This window comes from Pinus tabuliformis, chromosome 5_2, assembly GCF_031772625.1.
Source record: "Pinus tabuliformis cultivar Carrire ecotype Pingquan chromosome 5_2, CPIR1, whole genome shotgun sequence".
Lineage (NCBI taxonomy): Eukaryota > Viridiplantae > Streptophyta > Pinopsida > Pinales > Pinaceae > Pinus > Pinus tabuliformis.
Window position 1 is genome coordinate 881640177 of NC_142306.1, and position 20768 is coordinate 881660944.

Sequence of the window (20768 nt, forward strand, 5' to 3'; positions counted from 1 at the left end):
TACTCTGCTTCTGTTATTGAAAGTGCAACAACACTTTGGATTTTTGAAACCTAACTAACAGTTGTTCCACCTACAGTAAATACATATCCTGTAGTGCTCCTCCTGTTATCTCTGTCACCTACCATATCTGCATCAACATATCCTTATAGAGAAATGTTTGAACCATCAAAGCATAATGCTTGATTTGTGGTACCTTTCAAATATCTGAGAATCCATTTCACTACTATCCAATGTTCCTTTCCTGGATTGTTCATGTACCTACTTACAATTCCCACTGCATGTGCAATATCAGGCCTTGTGTAGACCATTGCGTACATTAAGCTTCCAACTGCTGATGCATATGGAACTTTAGACATATAATCCATGTCTTCTTGGGTCTTTGGGCACATTTCCTTACTAAGTTTGAAATGGCTAGCAAAAGGTGTACTAACTGGTTTTCCATTGTGCATATTAAATCTTTTCAACACCTTTTGTATGTACTCATTCTGAGACAATGTTAATTTACGATTTTTCTTGTCTCTAGTTATTCTCATACCAAGGATTTGTTTTGCAGCTCCCAAATCCTTCATTGCAAATAAATTTGCCAATTTTCTTTTGAGCACATTTATTTCCTGCATGTTAGGCCCTGCAACAAGCATGTCATCTACATACAATAACAATATAATATAGCTGCCATCATTTTTCCTTTTCAAGTAAACACAATGATCAGAGTGACATCTAGTATAACCTTGTTCAGACATAAAATTGTCAAATTTTAGATACCACTGCCTTGGAGCCTGTTTTAAGCCATACAAGCTCTTTTTCAACCTGCACACTAGTTTCTCCTTCCCTTTCACTTCATATCCTTGTGGCTGCTGCATATATATCTCTTCCTCCAAATCCCCATGGAGAAAGGTTGTCTTTACATCTAACTACTCAAGATGCAAATCTTTAGCTGCTACTAGACTTAGAATAGTTCTGATTGAAATCATTTTAACAACAGGAGAAAATATTTCATCAAAATCAATACCTTTCTTCTGTGCAAACCCCTTCATCACAAGTCTAGCTTTGTACCTCTGTCATTGTTTCCTTTGAAATGTTAAAGGCGATCGACGCTGCGAGGCACAACTGCACTATTCCGAGTGCCTTTCTATCGAGAAGGTTCAATTCTTCATCTGTCATACCCGTTGGCATCTTTGTTTTTCCGCCCAATGGTAGGTACAGATCTTTCTGATACGGATAATCTTCTGTCTGCATCTTCCACAGCGAGAAGTTTTGGCCGTTAAATTTCTCGACCCTAAACTTACCATCTTCTGCCATTGCTCCCACTCGAATGAGGAACCCTTCTTTCCTGCGAGTTTATCAGCCAAATAGACCTTCGACTTTGATACCAGTTGTTAGAAAATTATATATTACGAAGCAATGGAACACATAAAATATTGCAGAAATATAAACACAGAAAATGCATAAAACAAGAGAGACACAGATATACATGGTTCACCCAGTTTGGGCTATGTCCACCCTGAACAACTAGTCCTTCCTTTCTATTATCCAGCAAAATGAAGAGACACAACCTACAACAAATCCGCTGTAATATCCTCTGTTTTCTCTCACAGTCTCACCTCTCTGTTTCTCACTCAGAGAATATACATATATCACACAGACTCAATACAATGCGCTCATACAAAGAGAGGGGTTGCCTTCTAGGGCAAAAAACCCTAAACTAAACTTAAGTTCTACCATCAGATCATTCGCCTAATGAACGACCCAGATTGACTGGAACTTACTATATTTTTACAAGGCAATTTTACATCTCTTTTTAGCTTAAGGGTCGCTGCCCCTGAGCCCTCGAGCCCCCGCCGGGGGACCGCTAGACCCCAGACCTCTCAGCCGGGGGGGATCGGCCCCCCCGGACCCCCGCGGGGGGGACAAGTGCCCCCTGCACCCCTCGCATGGAGGGGTGTACAAACTTCCTGGGGTATACATCCGGCTGAAACAAAGACCTCTGAACAATCATGCTCCACACTCAATAGCGCGATGTCAAGACTGCGTGCAGTAGTGAAGTGTCACAAGGTCTGCGACAGTGCGAGGGTTGCTACACTACCACGCGGGTTGACCAGGAAGTGACCATTACAATCACTATTCATGATGTGATGCTTGGCTTGAGACCAAATGGAGCGGGTGGTAGGATGCAATTAAGGCTAACTTTATGGACCAAATTCTTGAAAATATTTTGCCAAATGATTCAGGAAAGAAGTTTAGCTACAACAGTTTCTAAACAATGCGTCTAGGAAGCACAGAAGCCAACCGCTCAGTGTGCCACTGATCTTGCAGCAATCCAGGCAGAGTTGGGAGGTCTTCATGCACAGATCTCCGCATTGACAGAGTGACTCGAGGGTGAGTCACGATATTTGTGTTGGGGACCTATTGGGCACGAGATCCCCCAAGGAAAGTTTTAGGTCTTATAGCCCAGATTTTTGTCACAAATTGTAACTTCAATGAAAAGACTCCACATTTTGTGGGCACAGAGCGCGTAGCTTGTAAATGAGTCATAGGGTTGTCCACCCTTAATTTTGTAATGTAATGTCGACTGTAGAGATCTACCCATGGTCCGCGGACAAACCATGGGATTGTAATAGAGTGAGGCTCTAATTGTAAATCAATAATGGAATCTAATCAATTAATGATCTTGGAATAGAAGCATAGCAGAGTATCTGAAGTGTAAAGTCTAGTTTTGGGTCATAGAGTAGTAGAAGGCTTTGCAGCTAAGTGCGCGGACCCCTGCAGTTGAATGCGCAGGGCGAGTCGAGTCTGTAATAGTTGGAAGCATTAATAAAGAGAAATTTTATATCATTCCTGTGTATTTATTTCCTATTTTCTGCATTGATTGTATTGGGTATGAATTGCATTTCTACTGTTTATATGATGTGTGAACATATGTGACTGTGCTAATTAAGTGAATGTAAGATAAAGTATATGTTATGTGATGTTAACTAATATCTTTAAGAAGATAAGTAACATCCACGTTGTAGATTGGGGAAATAGCATAGATCATTGCCATAATAGCGCGAAAGCACCTCAAACCCTGGTTAGGGCTACGTGAAAGGCAATTATAACAGTTTACGAAGGTCTCGCAGGCACAGTTGGACTAAATTGACACCTCAGACATATCAAGGGTGCAGAAACTTGGTTCCAACATCCCCTCATACTGCTTCGGGTGAGACTTCAGTTCACGCTCCGCAAGCTGATGCCGAAAGGGCTAGTAGTGTAGGGATTTGTTTGGCTAATTAACTCCGAACCTGGGTCAGGCCCCATCAAGACAACATACATATTTTCTTTTAAATGACCAAGACAAGGCACACTTCTACCATTCAACCGTTTGAATTCTTTCCTATCACTATCTCATTTCCTCCTCTTCACTTCGTATAATGTGACCCATGATTGTGTTGCTTCCATATTGTAAAGAATTAATTTGTTGATGTCTTCAACTTATGAATTCGCTAATGAAATCAAACCAACACACACGCACACACACACACACACATATTACATATGAGATCAAAATATGCATTAATATGAAGTTAAGTGTGAATAGTTACTGTGTATTAATTGTAAAAATGATAAGCCCACACTTACTTTTTATCATGCAACTCTTTCCATTCGTTTCAAAAATCTCCCCTTCTCTTTTGTATTCATCCCTTTCATCATCCCAAATCACCACACCTGGCGTGTTGTTGATCTTCTTGATGTATTCACTGGCATAATAGAAATACTCATACAATATATACCCCCTTTCCATAGACCCCTCGGGTTTTTCCCTTTGTTGAACAAAATCTTTCAATATCTTCATGTACCTCTGTAAGAAGAACATCCAACGACAAGAAATGACCCCAACTAATTCAACCTCATCTACTGGGTGAATTAGAAGATGAACCTACAAGTCCATGAGGCTCGTCAATAATTCCTTCTCAAACATACAAACAATATGAGTTATCTCTTGATGCCACCGTGGAATGCTAGCCATATGAATCTCATTTGATATGATCCAACATACAAATGTAGATAATTTAGATATGTCATGTCATAGGACTTGGGGGAAGGCATAGTTCACACACCCACACACGAGTAGAGGATAATAACACTGCATAGTAAATAGTACATTATACAAAAATTAATTATAAAATATCCCATTACATAATAATAATAAAAATAACAATATCATGTCTTTGACATACGTACTCTTAGAAGGTTCAAATGGTCATGCAATTTCAACCTCAACAAATGGTCTTTCACATTGAAGAAACGTCATAGTGAAGACCCATATAAAGAAGGCACTCTCACACTCATTACTACTTCCTTTTCCAAAGAAATATCATATTTCTTTAAAATCCATAGGACTTCACCTTATTTTAAAGACCAAGAGGGACCATCTTCTCCTCTAGTTCTTGGCCAATGTTTCATTTTAGTTTTTGAAGAGATATGATCTCTCCTAATAGCCAATGTGTCACTTTATTTCGATGATATGTTCCTCCATAAAGAAGATGAACCTTTTTAAATATATGCATGGGATCTAGAAAGTGGAAAATCTTAAGATGCTCCCAATATGGGAGCTCATAAATGGTAAATTTCCTTTTCATCCTGATGGGAAATTTCTCAACATAAGTGTTGAAGAATTATACATCATTAAACATAGGCTCCCCATTTAAATCTAAAATTTAGGCAAACTCCTTATCATTCTCTCTCTCATATGCTCTAAGCCATTCAACTGGTGTCATTATTGTAGACCTTTGGGTTTTCTCTGGTTTACCATTGAAAGAGGATGTTGCTCTTTTGTAAGGGTGTTCTTCTTGGAGGAATACCTTGGAGGAGTCATACAATGGATTTCATAGGTGGTTGAACCACCTAGGCTTCAGAGAAGGCCCATATCATTTACATCCGTGATACCATTTCATTACAAGACCTAAAAAAATATAGTATACAAGTCAATAAGTTAGTGACCATGAAGATATGAAAAATTGTAGAGAATTAAATTAATATGCGAAACAATATTATTACTAAACATATCAATAATAATGTAATTTACCACAACAAACTCCTAAGCCTTAAAAATCATGTATGGTGTAAGCACATATGACATACAACATAAAACTCCTCTCTATTGCGATGGGTCTTGATACATCATACACATGTATCCCTTCCAATACTGTCTTCAATTCATATACCAATGGTTGAAAGTAGACATCAATATTCTTACTTGTCTTCTACTAGGGACTATGAGAGCCAAAATAAGATGTTCATTCTTCACAGACTACCATGGGGGGGTAATCTTATTTATCACTACTATAGGCCAAATAGAATAGTTGTTGTTTTGGAGGGAATATGGGTTGACACCATCCATGGCTATGTTGAGTCGTAGACTTCGTACTTCATCCTTGAATTTTTCAAGCCATGTATCCTCTATATGCTTCATGACTATTGAATCTGTTGGGATTCACATAATTCTCGACTCGCTTCTATTTGAGGCATGCCATCATTGCAACATAGCTAATTATTTGCCATGAAAGAGTCTTTGAATCCTTTGGATTATAGACATGTGACTCAATATCTTATGAGGAGGACCACGTAATTTATGTATTTTTTGAATTACGGTACTTGTTATGGCCACATATAAGACATATCTCTTTTTATGCATATTCTCCTCTATATATAATGCAATCATTCAGATATGCATGATATGATATGTACTCAACACCCAACATTTGCAACAACTTCTTTGCCTCTTCGCAGCTGCCTAACAAGACATTATCACTTGAAAGAACCTTACCTTTGAATATCCTGTAGTTGTTGGGGAATATAATTGTACAATGTCAATATTTAACATTCATAAAGTCAACCATTTTTAATTTTTATTTTGTGACAAAATATAAGGAACTTGATTGATCATGTAGGTCAATTACCTCAATATTTATGAGACCTACCTACCTACCTTCTTGCAAAATTCCTTTCTCAAAAGCTTAAACCTCTTGTTGGTCACATTGATTCTTTTGTTAAAGGTTCTGCCTCCTTTGTTCAAGAGTGGAGAGATGTCAGATTGGAACCTGGAGATTTGCTGGTTAGTTTTGATGTCGTATCCTTATTCACCAAAATTCCCATCCAAGAAGCCATTGACATCATAAATCGCATCTCCGACAAAGACACTGCCAAGTTAGTTGGTATTTGCCTCACTTTGACTTTCTTCAGTTTCCAAGGAGAATTTTATGAGAAAACTTGCGGTGTTGCCATGGGATCCCCTCTTTCTCCCATCGTCGCTAACTTGTTTATGGAAGATTTTGAGACCAAGGCCTTAGCCACTACTCGATTTTTCCCTAAAAAGTGGAAAAAGTTCGTTGATGATACTTGTGTCATTTGGTATCATGGCCGTGTGAAACTGGATCTATTTCTTAACCACCTTAATTCTTAGTCAAACTCCATCACGTTCACGATGGAAGTTGAGGAAAATGGCTGCCTTCCCTTTCTTGACATTCTCCTTTCTAGGACGGAAGATGGTTTGTGTTATCACCTAGATTGACCTTACGCTAAAGGGAGGCAATTCCAGGGTAATCACAAACCAAGCTTAGCCTGGTAGCTAGCCCTACCAGGCTAGGAGAGGGCTCTCTCCGTAAGGATCTTGTTAAACACACACATGGCACCAACATAATCTGAAATATAAAACATGAGAATACAATTTTATTAACAAATGATATACATTTATAGTACATTTTATGACTGTTGGGTTCCACATCCCAAGTTCTCTTGGACTCCTTTTGTCTATTCGGCTTCCACACTAACCCATTGAGGATTAGGTGTCCAACATTCCCTCCCTTAATTCGAAGGGTTATTTATGAGTCCAAGAAGAGAGCTGTAATACAAAATGTGCAAAAATGCATGGCATCACTAGGCTGAATGTGCTCTTTGAAATGTTGGTATAACGGGTGGTGGTTTAAGGATGACCACCAACACTAGAATGCTTAGTGTAGTTCCCAGAACTCTTCCAAAACTGGCAAGAAGCTGAAGTCTTTTGCTAGAGGAAGTGCTCCTATTGTTTTGAAGAGGGAAACCTTCAACCATGAAAGGGAGGTATCACCCCACATAAAAGGGAGAACTTCAACCTGAAAATGGAAGTCTCAACCTCTGATTGTTTAAGGATGACCAACAACTCTGGAATGCTTAATGAAATTCCTGGAACTCTTCCGAAACTGGCAAGAAGCTGAAGTCTTCTGTTAGAGGAAGTGTCCCCAATTTTGTTCCTGGAATTCTTCCGAAACTGGCAAGAAGCTGAAGTCTTCTGCTAGAGGAAGTGTCCCAAATTCTTTGAAGAGGCATTACCAAATGAAGGCATGTTCAGGGGCATCTTTGTCTCCAGCTACAACTCTGAAACTAGTGTGACAGGTTTTGGCTCACGCTCCCTTGATGTGGCTTTGAAGCTTGTAGATGACCATCATTTCCCCCCTTGTCAGATATAAGGTGAGATGATGGAAAAAACTCAACTGCAAGACTGTTCAATATTCTGGAACAAGTTCTGACATGTGATTGGAATATCTTCTTGGCTGTTGATGGCCATTTCCAAAAAGTGATCCATCCAAGATGAATCTTTGTTCTTGCAGGACATTTGTTTCTGAAGCATCTGTCTGAAGAATGGGTGGTTTTATGACAATGCTTACATGGATGAAGATCAAAACAATGATCTTTTAAATGGCCAACTCGGTCACTGTGTTGGCATTTCATAATCTGTTGTTGTTTCTATTGCTATGGAAGAGGGGAAAAATATGAAACAACTGGAGATGAACTGTCATGAAGGAATCCAACACTCTGAAACTGAATGGGCTTTGAGTAGTCTGGAATATGAAAGTACACATCCTTGTCATATCCAAGACCAGTTCTATGCTTGTTGTGGACAAGTTGTTCCCAAGGTCCGATGATGGGCTTGGGAAGTGCAAACTGAACTTCTGCATCTACATGTAACCTTGATTCTTTATGGGATTCTATTTCAATCTTCTCAATAGAGACAGGTTCAGAATGACTTCTCTGTTTTAATTCTTCTTGCTGTAGTTGAGATTCAAGCTACAAAAAATCAATCTCTTGTGCATTTTGTAGACAGACTTGAATTTCGGTGAGAGAAGCTTTGCTGATTTTTAATGTATCACGAGTAGTAAACAATATCAGAGCTTTGAGGAACTCTAATACTTCACTGATTCTGGCCATTTTTTTTTTAATTTCAGAATTACACCTTAAAAACTGATGACAACTGCTACTCAATGTAGAAAAGTAATACCCACTAGCAATATCCTTTATAAATGTGCAACATATGATCAGTGTGCAACCAGCAAGCACCAATTACAATCCATTACATAAAATTAAGAGTTTACTCATGACCAGCACTATGTTCTGACCAGGGAAAATTTTAAGAACCCCCCCTAAATTTATAAATATAATAAATGGGCGAATCTCCATGGTATATAGGAAAAATGGAAGGTGATTTTATCAATAATATAATATGTATATATAATTTTTTGGCGAATCTCTCACCAGGCATGGCGAATATTTTACTCAATTATAAAATCTTGTAAGATCTTGGAAAGTCTTTCACTAAATAATAAAACTTTGTAATGTCCTAGTGAATCTTAGAATAGGCTACATGCTGGTTTAATTCCCCCATTTAAATAGGCTACATTCCAGGTGAATACTATGGGTCAATACCATGTGCCATTTTGGTGAATACCATGGGTCAATACCATGTGCCATTTTTATTTTTATTAGAATATTTTACTCAATTATAAAATATTGTAAGATCTTGGCGAGTCTTTCACTAAATAATAAAACTTTGTAAAGTCCTAGTGAATCTTAGCATAGGCTACATGCTGGTTTAATTCCCCCATTTAAATAGGCTACATTCCAGGTGAATACCATGGGTCAATACCATGTGCCATTTTGGTGAATACCATGGGTCAATACCATGTGCCATTTTTAATTTTATTAATTCTAATATTAGGGTTAATAATGGTTTTTTACATGGTATTAATAACAATCTACTCCATGGTATTTGTCCCATAGTATTTTGGCCATAGGTTTCACCTAAATATAACCCATTTTTTGAGTGTTCGTAAATATAAAGTGACTTATGGAGTAAATATAAAAAAAATGTTTTATTTGTTTACCATACCTCTCGTTTATTTATATTTTTATTAATTTACCATACCTCTTTTACAAATATGGTATTTGGCCCATAGGATTCACTTAAATAAAAGCTCTTTCTTGAGCCTTCATAAATAGAACGAGGGTTATGGACTAAATATAAAAAGAGGTTTTACTTATTTACGATACGTCTAGTTTATTTATATTTTTATTTATTTACCATACCTTTTGAGTAAGTATAAAAAGACGTTTTATTTATTTATCATACCTCCACTTTACTTGTATTTTTATTTGTTTGCACCCTTACATGTATATAAGGTGACTTATGAAGTAAATATAAAAAATGTTTTATTTATTTACCATACCTCTCATTTATTTATATTTTTATTAATTTACCATACCTCTTTCATAAATATGGTATTTGGCCCATAGGATTCACTTAAATAAAACCTATTCTTGAAAATGGGCGAATGAATTCACTTAAATAAAACCTATTCTTGAAAATGGGTGAATGGAAGGTTGTAAGTCCTAATTTGAAGGGCTAAATTTACCTTTTTTACCATCTCCCTTAAAATAAGGTGGGCTATTTGAGGTGATTTGTAAAAATGTACTATGATACAAAATATTCGCCCACTAAAAATTTAAAACCCCTTAATTTCGCCAAAGGGCGAACATTCGCCCCTAAAATTATCCTTGGTTCTGACAATACAACCAACTAAACTTTTCTCCACAAAAGATTACTTTTATTTGTCAAAACAATCATTGCCTTTATACAACCCACCAAACTCTTATGCAGCAGTCGAATCAAAGAATCAATGCATATATATGTAGAAAAAAACTATAATGAGTTTTAAATACAATGCCACATTGGGGCAGCAATAACTGCAAACTTTCTTGGATCCTTCAAATACTCCACTTTCAAAGAAAAAATGATGGCTATCAAAACTTCAACAACTATAGCACCATGTCATGGACATGACTTGAATGCTCATATATAAATGCTTTGACTAGGGTACGAACAAATATTCTTTGATCTTGCCACTTCTTCAAAGAAAACAATCTGCCCTCATATATCACACAGAATTTATGGAGAGCTAACAACACATATGCCAGAATGCAATATATAGAGAGTCAACGATACCTCCAGTATTCCAATAAGAATGATGAACACAACAGTGACCCACTTGTAGGAGCTACACACCAATGAAAGGATTATTCCACATGTTCATGCATGTATGAACGCACAGAGATGAACTGACCAGCTCGTTGCTTTAACACACAACTTCTCTTGTGCGAGTCTCTCTGCTCTCCACGCCACTGTGAAGCTGTTCTGCGGTGCTTCTGATTCTCCAGACTTTCACATCTATAGCTATTTGATCATATCGATCATGTTGAGGTGTTTGCAAGATAAGACAAAAAATATATTCAATTTTTTAAACACAAATATTTCACACACAACCTCTATCATATGGTTGATCTTCAAAATATATATCGACCAGAATATAACTCCAATTCCTAGTCAACACATGTTCTTAATAAAAATGATTTAATGTAGGGTCGTTCAGTATTCCACCAGTGATCAAAGCTCCAACATCATCCATGGTCTTCCACCAAAAGCATAGCAACATTTATGGGAACATAAATATCAGATGTTTCCTGGCTAATGGTATTTTACCACCGCCCAGCAAATGATGGAAATGATTTACACATTCAGAACAAGAGATCGATGTGATGGCAAAATAGTAGATCAATGAAAGATAAAAATGAGACATCAATTGGAAAACAACTTTGCACAATTAGCTAGGCCTTTTCAGTCAAGCTTCAGGTCTCAACCATGGGCTCAGTTCCTGATCTCTTGCCAAAAGAAATTTCAGTTTTTTTGTTGATTGGTGAATTGAATTAAACAAGATGTCCTTGATAACTTGTGACATTAGTCCATGCACTTGCTCAACAGTAATTTTTGAGCTGTCCTTCGTAATCTTTTCAAGTTGTGATTCCTCCTCCTTCATTTATGGAGGCACCAGAAATGAGCTTACACGTGAATGCACCAATTGACTTTCTGCTTGCTCTAGCTTCTCCGCAAGATCTGAAATTTGACCTGCAACATAATCTCGGTTCCCTAAGAGTGGTGAAGATGAAAGAGTATTCACCCAATATTTATTCCATAAGAGGTCCAAGAGGTGAGAATCAAGGGATGACTTGAAGTATGTAATATCCAGAGCATAATACCGCTTGCAGTGAACACCAAAATCCTCAATTTTATTCAGAGGGATTGTTTGATACTCAGAGGCAGGCTCATCAGGAGGTTTGTATCCATCAGGGTATGTTCGAAAAGCACCAATCTCAACTTTTCCAGCAGATACAGTTCTTGTGGGGTCTATGACTACTGCTAAGAAAGGTTCCTGAAACTGTTGATTAGAAACCTGTGTATGCACATCAATACCAGAAAGCCAGCAACCAAATTGAGGCTCAACTCAGCCACTCCTGTGGTAGATGCTCGGAGCATTGTTGCAAAATCAATCTTGATGCTTTCTCCTGGAATCAAATATAAACTAAAATCAAAATGAAAATCATAGAGATCAAGGAACACATCCATTCTTCTTGGTAGAAGCTTGTTTCTTCTTCGCGGCTTCGAGTTTCATTAGGGTAAGAGATCGATTAACCATCGGGTAGTGGTAGAGAGGAAGGACGAGTCTGAAACAAAATGGCAGACAAAGAATCAAGACAGATTTTCTATCAAGGGAAAGAGGTAGAGGACATAGAATAATGGCAGTGGAGCTATGATGCAGAAACCTAAATTTGAAACCTGCGCTCTAGTTGTCAGTGATGTCAGTTTCTGCAATATGGGCAGAATAGGCAAACCGTGTTAGGGCAGTGTATTATATGAAATAGCAGATTATATCATGTTAGGGAAATGCATTATATATGCATCAGGATTATATGTCAGGGTAGTGCAACATTATATGTAGGTAATTATAAAAAACTGGTCAGAGAAGAGCAGAGGGGCAGCGCTCTGTATGCAAGGCAGAAAATAGCCAGAATAGGGAGTTACAAAGCAAAGGGAAGCCAAAAATGGCGCTGGAGAAATGACAGATGCGGCAGCTAGAATTTAGCTGAGAAAATATTCTTAAGTGATGGAAGAAATGACCTTCACATACAGACCATAAAACAAATGGCTCAAAGTAATTATGAAGGAAAGGAATACACTTGCTTTGATACCATGTTAAACACACACATGGAAACAACATAATCTAAAAGATAAAACATGAGAATACAATTTTATTAACAAATGATATACATTTATAGTACATGTTGTGATCGTTGGGTTCCACATCCCAAGGTCTATTAGACTCCTTTTGTCTATTCGGCTTCTGCACTAACCCATTGAAGATTAGGTGTCCAACAGATCTCAATCAAGATGACTGGATTAGGTAAATGATTTTAGGCTAGGTATATTAGTTCAAAAGGTTTTTATTGAATTTTTTGGTGTTTTGCTAGATCAGATGGAGCTGGGCAGTTTAGGTCTGGGAAATTAGGTCAGAAATGTAGGGTGTTCTATGGGGCAAGGTAGGAATAGGCTTTAGCACTTTAGGCTTAATGGTGTGAGGTGTTTAATACTGATGAGGAGCTGAGGAGGGCATGTGACAATCATGGATCCTTCTCAAACAATAGAAAACATGAAATATTGAATGATTTCCCAAGGCAGAGCACTGTTACAATGGATTCTACCTATCAAACTTGATAACATTCAATAAGAAGTAATGAAATGGATGATGGAATACATAAAACATGTAATGAAATGATTACAAAAGAAGAAACTGTGATAAGACTCCATACCACACGGATCCCATAAAAATAGCTACAAATCCTATTAATCTCCTTGCCAAACTGCTTACAATGATTTACAATCAAGCTCTGAGCATCCAAGTGAGTCCAGCCTCTACAAATGACTCAGAAAACACATGATATAGGCATAAAAACAACCCACTCTAGCCTCAGGGGTTGAATCCATGAGAAGAGGAGCTGATCTAACTGATACTAAACAAGGAACAGGAATATAGGCATTATCAACAACTTTCCTCCAAAAGTGAAAAAATGATTCATTTGACTTCAAACTAACTCCTAAAGCAATGAATATACCCTCTACAGCTTTCTAAAAATCATATTTACAAGCCATGACATCATTTACAATAGTGAATCATCCACCATGAGAGAGGATCCATGATCATAGTAAAAAACTGGAAAAACAGGCATCCTGAGCAAAATTTTCTCTACACGTAGCGCCACTGGCTCAACGCATAGTGCCACTTTCAGGTCCCTTTTGAATGCCTTATCGGCATCCAAATTGAGCCCATGATAGCTCATTGGAAAGGTGTTCAAGTATAGTTTCTAGAACACCTAGAAGTTATGCATTTAGAGCTCATTTGACCCCTCAAAAATCGATTTTCCCAAGCCTACTTCTGTGTGTCCAAAAAGTGGTAGAGAGATCATTTTTAGGGTGTTTTTTGACCTTTTGGTGGACTAATTTTGCTCCAAGAATTCTGAAAGTTTCTAGGGTGCATGTACTTACTACCCTGAATCTAAAAATGTAAGCCATTCTCCAATTGGATTCCCCTAGGAAAAGCGCAGTGCTGGTGGCGCTGTGCTTCTGTGCAGTTTTCCTGTGTATTAAAATTCAAAATTTACAAATGACAAAATTTGCCCAAAACTTGCCCAAAATTTGTGTGAAGCACCACCATCATGTGCTTTGATGAGCCAAGGAAGCCTCAGCCAACATTCTAAGTCTATCTTCCTCTTTCTTTCCATTCAAGGCCCACCTTAACCTAGCTTTCAGCTTCTTGATTTCTTATGTTGCAAATCCTATTGCGAGTCCTCTAATGATAGGCCATGTGCCTTATCATCTGATTGTCTCTGTTGGCCTTCTGTATCAGCTTCTCAAGGTGTGGATTGAATCTCTCAAGCCAAATCTCCTTATCATTTTAAATCTCCTGCTCAATAGGGGTCAAAGTAACTTGTGCCTCTTTGCCACTTTGTCGTTTCATCTTGAGCATTTCTAACTCCATGAGAACTTGTTTGTCACTCAACTATTTGTTTTCTTGCTCTAAGTATGTAATGACATACTTGGCCCTCTCCAAATTATCCACCAAATCTTGTATTTGAGCTTCCTTTTCCTGTATGATGATGTCCTTTATTGTTTCCCTCTCCTGAGCCTCTAAGTCAATGGTCTCAATGTCATGTTGCTCAAGTTCATCATGTTTTGCCAACTCAAAGTCCCTTTCCTCCTCATCATCATCTGGCATATTTTCCTTTCCCTTGTGCAACTGTTGTACCTATACCTGCTATGTCGATGAAGAAGGAAAGGTCCCTTCCACATTCCATGGAGCAAACACTTGCCTAGTAGTTGCAAACAATCTCCTTGTGCCTCTTTGATATGTCAAGTAGACTGGCACCTCAACAGTTCTTGTCTCATTGATCTCTTTCCTCGTTTCCACATGACTAGAAGGCCCACCTATTTCTTGAAACCTTGATGGAGGAATTTGAGGACCCTTAAACATGTCATGAGCAATAAATTTCTCCCAAGGGATGTTGAGGAGACTGAGATGATGAAGAACAATAATTTTGATCAAGGAGTAGTGTTAGATGCTGCTCATCTGCTGAGGGTATGGCTTCTTCTACACAAGGTAAGCCATTTTCTCAATGTTTCTGAACAAAAAGTATGGGAGATTTAACATCTTCACCCTTGTAAAATGCATGAGGATCCTGATGTGGTAAGTGTACAACCTGGAAAATCTGCCCTCACAAGTGAAGTATTTGATGATGATTCTCATCAAGGGGACATACTTGTTCTCAAGAAATTTGAAAGGAAAAAGCCTCTTCACCTAATTTCTGTATTGAGGTTTAATGTAAGGCTCATAATAATGTTCATCAAGATCTTGGGCCTTATACCACTTTTCACCAACAATTGGAATCCCGGTGGAATTTGAAATGATGGATGGTGACAATGTGAAAGTTTCCCCAGCAAGAGTCACTTTATTGTTTTGAATATGAGCTACAAAGAGTCTAGTAAGATCTGGGTGAAATTGTACTCACTCTACTTGTTCAAAAAACTCATAGCATCCCTGATATCTAAAACATGAAACAACCAACTGAGAAGCCTACAATTCCCTTAGGTTTGTTGGCTCTTCTCTTGTGATCTTGCCTCCCTTATGAGGTTTTTTGTGCTGCCTGGCTCTATCTGCTGAACTGTCACTAGCTGTGTTTTCCTCTTCATATTCATGATATTCTCTATCCATGTTTACAATATTTTTAGTTGCACACCTTTAGAAAGGGTTGAAGGGAATGAGTGGGAGTCTTTAGGATTGTAGGGATGTGTTTAGGGTAGATTTAGACAAAATATGAATTATGAGAGTGAGGGAAAGGGTTTTTAGGATGAGGGATATAATGAGGGGATATGGATGAGGGGATGGGTAATGATGTAAAGAGGGTTTTAGATCTAGTGATGGGTGATGGGAAACAAAGCAGTTAGGTTTTTCTAGAAGAAACTAGGGTTTGATTTTAAGTGTGAAGAAAATGTCTATAACGTTCATTGTGCAAGCTAAAAATAAAGTGGAGAAGGGAAACTTACTTGTAAAAGAGGAAATAACAGAGAATTTGGTGAATTTTTTGGTGTTATGGATGATTTGGTGGCTTACTGCCCAATGCACAGCGCCTTCGCCCAGACGCACAACATCTAGTCCTACGCGTAGTGCCTTTGTAAATTTGAACTGCTAAAAATTGCCAGGAGTACAGTGCCCTACTCTACGCGCAGCGCCTCGTCCCCTACACGCAACGCCTTCCTATTTTCTCCAGAAGCACAACGCCTTACTCCCTATGTGCAACACCTTCCTATTTTCTCCAGAAGCACAATGCCTTACTCCCTACGCACAATGCCTATTTTCTTCTACCCAAACTCACTTGAATTTTACCTTTTGCTCTTACCTTTGGACTTATTTGCTTGCAAGATGAGAAAAATGACTTAGAAAATGGAAGGTGAGGGTTCATATATGAGTACAAATTTTATTTTTCACTTTAGAAAAACCCATTTTCCAATGTTCCTTGTCTTTTTCAAAACTCTTTTTTTTAATGCCTTTTCTCATTGTGTCTTTGCAGGTGGATAATGCTCAAACTGACTTGATTTTTGTAGTGCTTCTTTGTCATGCAGTGAGGAGAGGTGCTTAGATGCAGCTGGGATTCATTATTACATATAAAAACTTAAAATTACATAGGAAATATAAGAAAATTCAAAATACTCTATTTTCACCTCAAAAACATGTTTTTCAGGTGAAAATTACATTAGGTTACAAAAATAATATTTTCAGTAGGTTATGACTTCCAAGCCATCATGCTTGATTTATTGATCATCCTCATACCCTTGCTGACCTTTATTCACATTTGAAAATCAGTTTCTTGACCTTGGTAATGAAACCCTAGACCTAATGAAATCAAACCCTAGAACCTAATGAAATGGACTGTATATTTTTTATGAACCATGACTGAACCATGACTGAAGACAATTATTGAGGAAGATCAACAAGTATAGTCAATGAGGGAAAAACTAAAGAGAACACAACCATAATTGGATCCATGACCTAATGGAATGATGCAAACTTGTCAGTATGGGACTCCTACTATGAAAATGCAAAAGAGAAAATTTTGATGCCTGATGGAAGTATGAAAAGACTAACACTAACATTGGCTCCAATGGGGATGGTAGCTCCTTGGAGGTGCCAAGAACATGGTAGACCTAGTAACCTTATCCATTGGGCATGGAGTAAGAAAAACTCAATCTGAAATACATGACTGAATACGGATGGCTCAAAAACACAAACTGACTTTTACTCAACTAAAAACTGTCTCGATACTAAAACACAATTGACAAACTGGAAAATATGCTCAAAATAGAGCTTATTCAATAAAACCTACTCTAACCGTTCCATTCATCACCTGATCAAGTGAAATGGGACAACCAATGCAACCAAGTAAGAATTCTGGCTATTGTTTGAATTCTTTGCAAGTGCTTGTTTATGAGCAAGAAGAGAGAACTACTGAAATGCAACTCCCATGAAAACTTGTAAACAAATCCAAATTTTACTAAATTGAATAATATGGATTCTCTATCTGACTTCAAAAATATTGCATAAGGATCTTGAAATTCATGTGCACTAGCACTTAGCTCATTCAATGGATTACCTTGCTTCTCCTCATAGCATGAATGCAAACTTTCATCTGAGATTTGTGACGAGACTCCTGAAAATGACAAAGAAACCGGCTGCCGGATCGAGTTTGTATCAATACTTTTTTCAAGCTCATAGTTAGCTAATGGAGAAGGACTTTGACTGCAGATATCATCCAACACATCAACTATTGGATTGTGAAAAACTTGAAAAGACTGTTGCAACCCATTTTCTATTGGTTCCAAGGAGATTGCATGATTTTCTACAGGCTGCTCATTTGAATATATACTATGAAAAATTCCCTTCAAAAACTGAAATGATTCAAAGCATAATGGTACGAAATCATCTTGCATCATTTGATCGTATGTTCCAGCTTCCAGGTCTTCATATGCAACCTGACATTCAACGACATTCAGGGGCTGCAAATCTAGATATGAGAAGTCTTGAACAAAGATTTCATTGCCCTCTAGATGGTCTAGATCAAAACTCATCGACGGTTGATTTCTGATTGCATAAAAGTTGTCTCTGATGAACTGAAATGAAGTAAAACAACAAGGCAAAGATCCTTCACCTACTTCAGAATTTTCTGCACTGTCCTCCTCACTTCCATAGCTGATATGCAATGGCTGATCACCAAGCTGCTGAAAGTGAACTTCCTCCTTCCATAAACCAACTGCTTATTTGTCTACAAGACTTGCTTTTGTTTGGAGAAAATAATCATCATCATACTAATCAAAGTTAGGCAAATCATTAGTATAAAACACATCATCAAGCATACATGTCAGATCAACAGATCTCTCTTCTCCAAGATGATCTATAAAACAATCATTTTCAGATCTATGACAACTAGGATAAGAAATAAAATGTTTTGGATCAGCCACTTGTTCTTCTTCAATTAGTGAGCCATGGTCTCGAACATTATACTCATTCCTTGTGGTGATATTTTGCATCATCTCTTCCACTGCACTTACCAAAATGTCAAGCTTTACCTCTAAATACATCGACTCCTCTAGATCTATGTTCTTCCTCTCTTCTCCCTTCAACTTTGCCCTTCTTATCAGCAAATTATCCTGTACATCTACAGCACTGTTCTACATCTCTTCAAGTGTTACAAGGTTCCTTTCCCTCAGCTAAAACTCCATATCCAAATCAAAGGCTTCCGGGTAGTGTAAGAGAGCATATCTAGGAGGAGGTCTTATATTAACAGGGATCAAACAATAAACTTGTTTAAATCTGGTAGAAAATTGTTGTACTATCTCCCCTGGAAGTCTTTTCAGCTGGTTATATTCTTCTAGAATAAAGAAAGGGTTTTTTCTGACCACCTAATTTTCGAGGAAAACTTTGATGAACTACTGGAAATCTGAGATTCTCCCATCAGGCATGGTTTTGAGCTAACTCTTGACTTTGCCTCACAAAGAAAGAACAAAAAGCCTAATACTGAAATCCTCTTCATCAACTTCAAAAAGGTCAAGAAAAGACTCAAAATTCAGTACATGTCTCTCAATAGTGATTGTCACATTCACCATCAAATCTTGGTAGATATAGGTAATGATTTTTAGGGAAAGCATGGGATATAGGAGGTAAAATCAGAGGCTTGTATCTATCTGGAATTTTACAAGGTATAGGAATATGTATAGAAGGTGTAGAATCAGTCTTGGTCTCTTGAGGCTCATCAGTTTGAAGGCGGTCATCATAAGATTCGAAAGAAGGGTCTTGATCAAGATCAAAGGCATGCGAATATTTTGTATTCGTAATCCCCAAAGGGAAAGAATCATATGTAGGTCTAGGATCTTTTCTCGAATACAGTATACTTTGTAAAACCTTCTTGACATTCTCGGGAAAAGAGAAGAAATAATTTATAACAAAGAACATAATGTCTTGGATGAAATTCCAACTTGAATACTTGATATTTCCATATTGTCCTTTCACGTTTATTTTGGTCAGGTTCATCCTCCAATGGAGTCCTTGGATCTGATCTCGAAACTGATTTAGAGTTGTCAGGTGAATGATTTTAGCCTTCCGGTGTCTGATCATTTTCCACCATCAACAATCAGATCTAGATATGAACTTGATACATTTTGTTGAGGAACATAAAACTACGTTCCCCAGTATGGTCACCACTATGTTATCACCTAGATTGACCTCAGGCTGAAGGGAGGCAATTCTAGGATAACCACAAACCAAGCTTAGCTTGGTAGCTAGCCCTACCAGGTCGGGAGAGGGCTCTCTCCATAAGGATCTCAGTCAAGATGACTGGATCAGGTAAAGGATTTTAGGCTAGGTATAGTAGCTCGAAAGGTTTTAATTGAATTTGTTGGTGTTTTGCTGGATTAGATGGAGCTAGGTAGTTTAGGTTTGGGAAATTAGGTCAGAAATGCAGGGTGTTCTATGGGGCAAGATAGGCATAGGCTTTAGCACTTTAGGCTTAATGGTGTGAGGTGTTTAAGACTGATGAGGAGCTGAGGAGGGCATGTGACAATCATGGATCCTTTTCAAACAGTAGAAAACATGAAATATTGAATGATTTCCCAAGGCAAAGCACTGTTACTGTTATCACTAAAAAATAAGAAAAAAAACTCTAAAATTTTGGACAACTGGTATGGTTCCAAAGTTTTATGTTAGTCTTGGTCAAGTTTTTTTTTTTTTTAGAGTCTAAGTCAAAGAGTGGAGTCTTGTTCACATTATGAAATAAGGTCAACAATCTTGTTTTACTCACCATTGATCCCACATTATTTCAAAAGTGTCTTGTGTTAAGGCTGTTTCAAAATTGACATGTGCTACGAATTTGACTAGGAGTTTTCGTAGCGCAAAACTCAGAAAATACACTATGTGCGCTACGAAATCAGGGATTCGTAGTTAAGAGTTTTTGTAGCACAAAACCCAGAATTTGCACTAGATGCACTATGAAATTGGGGATTCGTGTTGATTCATGCAAAATCTTGTCTAGCTGTCAAATGCATCAAAATCCGTTAATGTTTCATCATCAAGTGTCAGTCCATGAACCTTGCTTATCACATGCAGCTATCCACCCTCATCATTATATTCGTTAGGGGGTTTTGTACACACTCTTTTCAAATTTCGAAAAGGGTAAGGTAAGGTGAATTGGTCTTGGTTTTTTTCGTGTTCCTTTCATGCATAAGAGACAATTGGAAAGCTCAAGGATGACATTCACCAGAGTTCTTTGAAAGCTCAAGCGAGGTAGTCCTCCGTTTCAACTCAAGCGAGGCAGTGTTCAAACTAACTTAGTGCAAGTTTTTTCAAGTCTCCTTGGAGGGGTCTCGCAGAAATGTCTGAAGAAAAGAAAAATCATAGATCAGGCTGGTGTCTTAGAGCTGAGCTTGAAGGTTTAGATGTTCTCACGAGGAACAGAGAGGTTGAAGATGCATTCAAATAGGTGGGCTGCTG

The 20768-nt window shown here is 37.9% G+C and overlaps 1 pseudogene; it reads right to left on the minus strand.

The window, feature by feature from the left end:
* Nucleotides 1-10971: 10971 nt before the first annotated feature.
* The window catches only part of LOC149162130 (COP9 signalosome complex subunit 5 pseudogene), a 39008-nt pseudogene continuing 29211 nt past the window's right edge, over nucleotides 10972-20768 (minus strand).